Source organism: Quercus suber, unplaced genomic scaffold, assembly GCF_002906115.3.
Source record: "Quercus suber isolate HL8 unplaced genomic scaffold, Cork oak 2.0 scaffold_969, whole genome shotgun sequence".
NCBI classification, from domain to species: domain Eukaryota; kingdom Viridiplantae; phylum Streptophyta; class Magnoliopsida; order Fagales; family Fagaceae; genus Quercus; species Quercus suber.
In genome coordinates, this window is record NW_027070388.1 from 99100 (window position 1) to 109939 (window position 10840).

The following is a 10840-nucleotide window of genomic DNA, read 5'->3' on the forward strand; positions in this document are numbered from 1 at the left end:
TAAGAACTATACCAAGGAAAGAAAAGTAGGATATAATAGGAGACTATTCCACAGGGCTTTTATAAATGTTGATGTAAGGTTGAAATTTATCAACCATCTTGTTGGCTTTATTCCGTGCCAATTTGCTTGCAATTTAGCACTTAGTAACCCTGTATTTAGGTGCGATTCATGTAAGGGTAGTGTGTGAAGAGAGTATGAAGAAAAGCTCAAGTTTGTGCAAAGATGCAAAGTTTTGCGGCTAGGACTCGCGGCTGACTCGTGACTGGCAAGCCGCCAACTGCAGGCACGTGAGAAACACACAGAGCTAAAGGGTCGCGCCAGCTGTCGCACTGCAGAACAAAAGTCCTAGGCTGGCCAGGATGTTATCTCGCGACTTGAACTCACGACTTGGACAAGCCGCGAGGCCAAGCCACCAACCAGCCCTGTTTGGCCAAAAACTATCTCTTCGTATTCCAAACACACACCACTATATATAGACCCTTATACCCACTAAATAGAGAGAGCTTCCAGAGAGAATTTTGTGAGAGAAACCCTAAAGCAAAACAAGATTGCCTCATCCCCAATCTTCATCTAAGAGACTCTACAAATTCCTCTACTTTCTTCCTCTCCATTGTTACATCCTTGAGAGGTTATTGACTAAAATCCTTTTCTCACCACACCCACGTCTGTGAGAAGGTCCATTTGGTGCTAAGGGAAGCAGTTTGGAAGGGACCAATGACTATTGGTTGATGCTATGGTTTAGTAGCGGAATCCAAGAAGCTAGAAAAGAAAAAGGTTCGGCGCAACCTCATTGGAGCAGGAAGCTTGGAGGGCTTAGGTACCTGGGTAGATTAGGCTTGGAGAGTCTATTGCTGTTCATGTATCCCAACTACATTTTCTAGTGGAATATTGACCGTTTGGAGGGCGGTGAAGAGATTTTACGCCGAGGGCTTCGGTTTCCTCTTCAATAACACATCGCGTATTGTCCTTGTGTTTGCATCTCTCTTCCCTTTATCTTTACAACTTACTTACTAATGTGATTGTGATTATTTATGGTTTAGATTGTTTATCAATTCTGTTATAAGCTTGTGATCATTGTTTGATACAAAGCTTGAATTGGTAATTTTTTAATTGGGGGTTTAAATGTTCATAGTGTTTTCAACGCTATTTGAAATTTCATTTGGTATCAGAGTGGGTACACTTGTTGTGGTTTTAAAACCTGAGTGTGATCCTTGATCCCTTGTTGAGATGGATAGGTCTCAATTCCTTAATGTACCACCATTTTTTTATGGTAATAATTATGCATTTTGGAAAGTTCGTATGAGGGCGTTTTTATGTTCTATTGATGATGCTGTGTGGGATGTTGTTGAGGTTGGTTGGATAAGGCCGGAGGCTGCCAAATCCACTTGGGATAAGGCAGCTCTTGCGGCGGCTAATGCTAACAGTAAAGTATTGAATGCTATTTTCTGTGGTGTCTCTCCAGAAGAATTTCACAGGATTTCACATATCACCATTGCTAAGGAAGCATGGGAAATTCTGGAGACAACTTATGAAGGGACTAAGAAGGTGAAAGACACCAAACTACAGATGCTGACCACTCGCTTTGAGGAGCTAAAGATGAGTGAGGATGAGTCCTTTGATTCATTTTACAGTAAGCTGAACGAGGTGGTCATCGGCAAATTTAATTTGGGGGAAAAGACGGAGGATTCTAAAGTTGTAAGGAAGATCCTTCGATCGCTACCAGAAAGTTTTCGTGTCAAAGTGACGGCCATTGAAGAGAGTAAGGATCATGACGACATTAAAGTTCAAGAGCTGGTTGGTTCACTGCAGACATACGAATTGTCACTGCCCACGCAAAAGAAGAGCAAATCTCTTACTCTTAAAACAATTGATGAGAGAGTGGCATCTCATGATCCTTCGAAAGAGGATATAGTACATAAAGATGTGGCATATCTTGTAAAGAACTTCCGGAAATTCTTGAAATTCAAGAATGGTGGGAAATTTGGTGACAAAGGAAAATTTCAGAGTTCCGGGAGGGAGAAGAAAGAATTTCGAAGGAAAGATGATAGAGATTCCCAATCTTCCCAAGGAATTACATGTTTCGAGTGTAATGGACATGGACACTTCAAAAAGGAATGTCCTAATTATTTGAAGACAAAAGGAAAGGTCTATGCCACTATCTTGAGTGATACTGATTCATCAAATTCTGACTCTAAAGATAGCTGTGACGGAGAAGGAAATTACTCCGCTTTCATGACCATTGCACATGTGGAATCCTCGGATGATTTGGGTTCACTTGTGAAGGAACTTGGTGAACATTCTGATTTGGAGTCTATTGGGATTGTTGAAGAATCAGAGGCTGAAGAAGAAGAAGATACATCTAGTCTTCAAAAGAATTGCGCCTTACTTCTTGAGAAATCAGGTGAGTATACAAAGGTGGCAAAGGTGGCTGTGAAGAAGATGAAGAGAGCTGAGGAAGATTACAAAAGTCTGCTGGTCAGATACAAGGAGGCAAAGTGTGAGATTGAAGCACTTAATGGTGAGTTATCAGAAGTTTACACAAAAGTGAGATTTCTTGAGCAAGAGGTAGTGCAAGCTCATGCCAAGATAGATAGGGTCTCCTCCAAGAAGTTAGATGATGTTATTTCATCTCAAAAACATGCCTCAGACATGTCCGAATTGGGATATACCAAAGGAAGTAGCTTATCAGCAAATGTCACCAAAGAAGTGAAGTTTGTAAAGGCCAAAGAGATGGCTGTGGATAAGCCTATTCCTGAGAAAGTTAAGGCTGAGAGGAAGAAGAATGCGGCTGATCAACGAGTGTTAATTAAGTCCCATAATCAGTCAGAGTCCAGATATGGAGCTAGAGGAAGATCACAACAGGGTCCTAAAATGAACTATCTTTGTCACTATTACGGATTGCAAGGACATACTAGACCCAACTGTCATAAGCTGAGAGCATTGAACAATGCAAGCGCTCCTCGATCAAGAGGAAGGAGAAATGACGAGAGGTCTTGGGGTGGTGAGCAACAAAGAAGTCAAAACCGTGATCCAGGAATGATGGATGTTATGAAGATGATCGATGCCTTCACCAATTGCTTGGAAAGCTTCACAAGAAGGTTTGAAAGTCCCAACTCTTGTACCCAATCCGTCAAGGATATCACCCCAAACGCACGTGACATGTGGGTGACAAAGGGTACTCATGCATAAGCATCACAAAATGTCCATGCATCAATACTGTTCATGTTTGTGAATATGCTTGGTTGTGTAATTCTTGCTAGTATTTAGGTTGGTTTTTGTTTGTGTGTTTGTCTTTGGTTCAAATGTTTTTACATTGATTATTTTTGTTATGTTTTTTATCAATCTTTTGCTGTTTCTGTGTCAAAAATCCAAAAACACATAAAAAGTAGAAAATCCAAAAAGTTTGATCGGCTTTGTTGAGTTTTGTCTCAAAGCATGTTTTGCCTTGTACCTTTGTACTTATGGATTTGTGCATTTAACGAGCTTAGCTTGTCTTTTATGCACTCATATCATCTGTGGAAGAAATTCTGAAATCTATGTGACTGTTGTAAATAGATCTTCAACCTTGTCATGAATGATTAGTGAATGGTTTTGTTGATCTTGAGACATGCATAGACTTGTGCTTATATATCTTCCAACTTTTATTTTTTTTTGCTTTACTCAAAAAGCTCACCAAATGTAAATCTCCAAATGAAAAGAGATATTGAGCTGCAAAAGCCTATCGCACATGCTAGTATTTGACTAGGAAAAAGGGAAAGCGACCAAAATAAAATGTATGATGCCCAAAAAGCCAAAGACTATCTCATCAAATTGAAATATTAAAAATTTCAGGCATCGATCTCACAATGAGATTTGTTTATTCAAAAAGATCAAATGATATGTTGAAAATGGAGCCAAATGAAAAGTTTCAAAGAATTATACTCAAGTTTGTGTGAGAGGTCATATATGCATACTTCTATAATTGAGATTGGTCACATTATTTAGTGCTAGTTGTGTATGCCTTGATTGAATTGATCATTGAAGCTTCACATTAGACTAAGGATTATCTCATTTTTTATACCTACACACAACACACAAGTCTATGTTCAATGAATGCCATATTCATTTGTGTGATTGTACCTGATTAAATGTATTTTCACATGCTCAATCTTTGTTAATCAAACACAAAAAGATTTTTGAGTATCTTTAGTTTGTTTTTTTTTTTAAAGTATTTTGTTTTACAAAAATGTCAAAAATTTCAAAAACAGTGTTGCTCTGTTTTGGTGACTCAGTCGCGAGTAGGTCCAGTCGTATGCTCTAGTCGCGAAGCTAACTCCGAGATTTTCGCGGGTCACTAGTGAGTCAAGGTCTCAGTTGCGAAAAATACTTAGAAAATTTTTCAAAAATTTGACTTTTTATGATTTTCGCAATTCAGTGTGGCGACTTGTTCGCTGGTGGAAGGTACAGTCGTGAGGGGTACTCAGAGATTTTCGCGGCTCATCTCGTGACTATATCGCGGGTAGGCCTTCCAGTTGCGAAAAACACTTAGAAGATTTTTTGAAAATCTAGGTTTCATAGTGTTTCACGGCTTACCCTAGCGACTGACTGGCGACTTAATCCAGCCGCGAAAAACGTGTGTTTTGCGTTTTAAAGACAGTTTTTAAAATTGTTTTTCAGTTTTTCCCTCGAACTTTAGTGACTGTTCATTGTCTTCCCCTTTTCTCTCTCTCAAACACTCCGTGTCTCACTTGAAAAAGCTTCAATTTTTGCATTATGTCTTCACCAAAAACCAAGAAAAAGGTACGGGTTATTTCTATCTTACTTCATTGTACTTGGTTCAAGTATTTTTTTGTTGTGTGAAGTGTTTCTGTTTTGTTGAGATTTAATGGGTTCGAACTTTGTTTGAGGGTTTGTGTGTTTTGAGTTTTGATGTTCTTGTCTTGCCTGTACTTTGTCTCTCATTCTTCATGTGTGTTTTCATGTGTTTGTTTATTGAGAGACTGTGCTATATGTTATGGTTCATGAATGTGTTGCATCATTCATATCATGCTCTTGACATTTTGTCATTTGTGAATTTGTGATTCACATTGCCCATTTGACTCTGAGTTGTTACTATTATTCATCATCTCTATGTGCCTAAGTCTTTTGTCTGTGTTGCTTATGTCTTCTTGGTGATAAACTTGTTCTTGTTTCTATGATTCTGTGAAATTTTTTTCACACTCTTATGTCTGAATCTAATCATACTAATGTGTGTATACTGTGGCATTGCATTTGGTTCTCTGCTGTGTGTTTGATGTTTTTCAGTTGACTCGTTGTTCCTCCAAGGGCAAAGACATTGTAACCGACGACTTGTCAACCCCGGTTGCTAAACGAACACGACGGTCATCTAAGTTATCTAGGGACTCCTCCTTTGAGAGATTCAAGACTCCTATTGACTCAAAGACGTACACAAACACTTTCAAAGAGGCTTCTGTCATTGTGGAAAGAGTTGTCAAGTTTGATACCCTAGGGACAACATTTATCCCGAAGATTTTTGAAGAAAGAGATTGGGCTGACCTATTTGGAAATTTTGAGGATCCAACTGAAGAATTGGTCAAGGAATTCTTCTCAAATGCTAGATTCACAGGGGTTGAGTTGAAATGCTAGGTACGAGGGATAGAATTTTCCATGAATGCAGACTACATCACTAAGGTTCTTCGCATCACCAGACCAAAAGATGTGGATCGAACTCCATACGATGATAGAGAATTTCAGGCACAAGACATCCTTCATGTTCTTGGGAATGAACATGAAGTGGGAAGCACAGGATCATCCATAAGCACTGCATTGTTTTTGCCTGAACTGACAACTCTAAAGCTGATCATGTTTTCCAATCTCTACCCATTGTCAAACACTGTCTTCATCAGTCTTGGAAGGGCTAAATTTTTGGGTGACCTCATTACCGGTGCCTCGATTGACATCTATGCTCACATATTCCAAATCATTGGGAAAACAGCGGCTCGTTCAGCAACACGAACAATTCTTCCATTCTGCAGTTTAATCATGAAGATTGTACTTCGTGAAGGTGTTAGTCCTTCATCAAATGAGAAACTCCTGCGTCGTTCTTAACCAATATCATTATACACTCTCCAAGCAAGCAAGAGTCACTCCTCCAAGAAACCTAAGACTGAGCCATCCACACAGGCATCTCCATCTGCTTATGCTATAGTTACTCCTGCACAATCAACCAGCACCCCGTCTGTTCCTCCTGGATTTCAAATTCCCAGGCAAAATTACTTCATCGAGAATGTGCTTCATCGGATTTTTGATTTAGAACGGCTTCTCAACTCCTTTCACAGTCAAACTCAAATGCGTCTCGGAACCATTGAGTTACAAATGGATAACATACAACAGAAGCTGGAAGACAACCTTTAGCTATTCGTGCCAAAAAGGGGGAGAGTAGCACAGTAAGGGGGAGAGAAGCTTAAGAATGAAAAGGAGTTTTGTGCATGCTGAAAGGGGGAGTTTTTAGAGATTTTATAGTTGCTACATACTTTGTTGTGTTTATTATAGTTTTTATCCTGTGTTGATATGGTTTCTATACTTTTGGAAAACTTGTGGTTCACTGGTACAGTTATTTATTCCTGTAGTTTTTCAGTATATTTTATAATGTTATTCAGCTTATTTTACTTTATGTTTATGCTTTGTACCCATATTGCTTTTATAAGCTTTTAGGGTTTGCATTTTGTAGGCTTTGTGGTTTGTACCATGTTTTATGCAGCCTTCGTACTTTGTTAAATCAATACTTCTAACTAAATGTTATGCATTTCCTTCTAAGTATTGTCACTCTTGTGCCCTTGTAGGATTTTTCCTAGATGCACATACTTCATGTACTGTGCATTGGTTGAGTGTTGGTCATTCAAGTGATTTGCCTTGTGTTGGTCATCTTGAATGTTTGGATGTTCATTTCAAGTGTGAATGAGCATTGTGATCACTTGGTTATAGTGATTACCTGTTTTGGTCTTGCCATGATTTATTGCTTTATTCTATTGTGCTTGATCGCATTATGCTTGCTCCATATGTATTACAAGTTTTCTGCATACAATGAACTTATTGTGTTGTTGTGTTTCAGGAGTACTTGTTCTTATGGTTCAAAAGCTTCACAGATTCAAGAGTTAGGTGTGAGTGAGTTTTCCAACTATTCCCAACTCATGCGTTAAGTCTAGAGTTTGTTTTAGGGTTTTGTCACGGAATAGCCAAAGGGGGAGATTGTAAAGTTGAAATTTATCAACCATCTTATTGGTTTTATTCCGTGCCAATTTGCTTGTAATTTAGCACTTAGTAACCCTGTATTTAGGTGGGATTCATGTAAGGGTAGTGTGTGAAGAGAGTGTGAAGAAAAACTCAAGTTTGTGCAAAGAAGAAGAGTTTCGTGGCTAGGACTCGCGACTGACAAGCCGCCAACTGCAGGCACGTGAGAAGCACATAGGGGAGTTGAAGGGTCGTGCCAGCTGTCGCACTACAGGACAAAAGTCTCAGGCTGGCTAGGCCGTTATCTCGTGACTTGAGCTCACGACTTGGACAAGCCGCGAGACCAAGCCGCCAATCAGCCCTGTTTAGCCAAAAACTGTCTCTTTGTATTCCAAACACACACCACTATATATAGACCCTTATACCCACTAAATAGAGAGAGCTTCTAGAGAGAATTTTGTGAGAGAAACCCTAGAGTAAAACAAGATTGCCTCATCCCCAATCTTCATCTAAGAGACTCTACAAATTCCACTACTCTCTTCCTCTCCATTGTTACATCCTTGAGAGGTCATTGACCAAAATCCTTTTCTCACCACACCCACGTCTACGAGAAGGTTCATTTGGTGCTAAGGGAAGTAGTTTGAAAGGAACCAATGACTATTGGTTGATGCTATGGTTTAGCAGCGAAATCCGGGAAGTTAGAAAAGAAAAAGGTTCGGCGCAACCTTGTTAGAGCAGGAAGCTTGGAGGGCTTAGGTACCTGGGTAGATTAGGCTTGGAGATTCTATTGCTGTTCATGTATCCCAACTACATTTTCTAGTGGATTATTGACCGTTTAGAGAGCGGCGGAGAGGTTTTACGCCGAGGGCTTCGGTTTCTTCTTCGATAACACATTGCGTGTTGTCCTTATGTTTGCATCTCTCTTCCCTTTGTCTTTACCACTTAATTACTGATGTGATTGTGATTATTTATGGTTTAGATTGTTTATCAATTCTGTTATAAGCTTGTGATCATTTTCCACACATACATTGTTTTATACAAAGTTTGAATTGGTAATTTTGTAATTAGGGGTCTAAACGTTCATAGTGTTTTCAACGCTATTTGAACTTTCAGTTGAAGAATTTATTTGACTCTTAAACCATTTTGAGAAGTGGATCTATCATAGTGATTAAGCCAGGATGGATAAGATATAGGATAATTTGGTACCATTACTTGAAATCTTGAAGTACTTTTGATTAATTTAGACTCTTATAGTCTTATTCATAGTGTATTCTGTCCATCCAATTTGGATGCTCCAGCTTGGGGCGAGTTCCCAGTTTTTGTTTGCAAGGATGATTAGATAATATGTTCTTTGGCAGTAACATCTTTCACTAGTACATGATATACCTTTTAATGCCTCAGGTACAAAGATGACACTTATGTTCCTCAATCAATACCATTCAATGCCTCCTCTGCTGTTGATAGTGTGAATCATTCTGAATATAAACTGCCATCAATGGTCATGGACACGGCAGTCAGACCAATGAATAATGACTCCCTTGATTTTGAAGTGGATACTAATGATCCCACTTTAGAATTTTACATATACCTGCACTTTGCCGAACTTGAAATCATCCAAGAGAACGAACAAAGAGAATTCAACATTAATCTAAATGGTAACTGTTAGGTTCTAAGGTCTTAGGAGTTTTTGTATTTAGAACTCTAATTTGTAATGTTGGCAAACCATGATCAAAACAGTGTATTTAGTCTTGTTTAGAATTGCTCAAAGTTGGTTTAATATTGTAAAGTTGGAATCGAGTGGCTGCAGCCCTACTTCATTAAACGTTTAGGGTTTTGTGTTTTTACCCTAGGTATATAAACTAAACCCTAGCCACGTTTTTGGGTGTGGTCCATATTGCTTTGTTGCTCATACATTGCTGTTTTGTGTGAATCTCGTGTGAGATCTTTGAGGAGACTTCCTTTACACAAAACTTAGGGTTTTCAAGGTAGAGATGATTTCAACATCTTGAAGATCATTATAGTTGCAACCATTGGAACTTAAAAAGAAAAGCAAGCGGGGAGCTTGTAGCTGATTAAAGAATTCAAGAAAGAAGTAGTCCGTGGATTCGGAGCCTGCGCGTGGTCGTGTCAGGAAGTTTTACTGGTGGGTAGCATTAGGAAGTCGAGCGGGGAGCTTGAAGATTCACAGGGGTTGAGTTGAAATGCTAGGTACGAGGGATAGAATTTTCCATGAATGCAGACTACATCACTAAGGTTCTTCGCATCACCAGACCAAAAGATGTGGATCGAACTCCATACGATGATAGAGAATTTCAGGCACAAGACATCCTTCATGTTCTTGGGAATGAACATGAAGTGGGAAGCACAGGATCATCCATAAGCACTGCATTGTTTTTGCCTGAACTGACAACTCTAAAGCTGATCATGTTTTCCAATCTCTACCCATTGTCAAACACTGTCTTCATCAGTCTCGGAAGGGCTAAATTTTTGTGTGACCTCATTACCGGTGCCCCGATTGACATCTATGCTCACATATTCCAAATCATTGGGAAAACAGCGGCTCGTTCAGCAACACGAACAATTCTTCCATTCTGTAGTTTAATCATGAAGATTGTACTTCGTGAAGGTGTTAGTCCTTCATCAAATGAGAAACTCCTGCCTCGTTCTTAACCAATATCATTATACACTCTCCAAGCAAGCAAGAGTCACTCCTCCAAGAAACCTAAGACTGAGCCATCCACACAGGCATCTCCATCTGCTTATGCTATAGTTACTCCTGCACAATCAACCGGCACCCCGTCTGTTCCTCCTGGATTTCAAATTCCCAGGCAAAATTACTTCATCGAGAATGTGCTTCATCGGATTTTTGATTTAGAACGGCTTCTCAACTCCTTTCACAGTCAAACTCAAATGCATCTCGGAACCATTGAGTTACAATTGGATAACATACAACAGAAGTTGGAAGACAACCTTTAGCTATTCGTGCCAAAAAGGGGGAGAGTAGCACAGTAAGGGGGAGAGAAGCTTAAGAATGAAAAGGAGTTTTGTGCATGCTGAAAGGGGGAGTTTTTAGAGCTTTTATAGTTGCTACATACTTTGTTGTGTTTATTATAGTTTTTATCCTGTGTTGATATGGTTTCTATACTTTTGGAAAACTTGTGGTTCACTGGTACAGTTATTTATTCCTGTAGTTTTTTAGTATATTTTATAATGTTATTCAGCTTATTTTACTTTATGTTTATGCTTTGTACCCATATTGCTTTTATAAGCTTTTAGGGTTTGCATTTTGTAGGCTTTGTGGTTTGTACCATGCTTTATGCAGCCTTTGTGCTTTGTTAAATCAATACTTCTAACTAAATGTTATGCATTTCCTTCTAAGTACTGTCACTCTTGTGCCCTTATAGGATTTTTCCTAGATGCACATACTTCATGTACTGTGCATTGGTTGAGTGTTGGTCATTCAAGTGATTTGCCTTGTGTTGGTCATCTTGAATGTTTGGATGTTCATTCCAAGTGTGAATGAGCATTGTGATCACTTGGTTATAGTGATTACTTGTTTTGGTCTTGCCATGATTTATTGCTTTATTCTATTGTGCTTAATCGCATTGTGCTTGCTCCATATGTATTACAA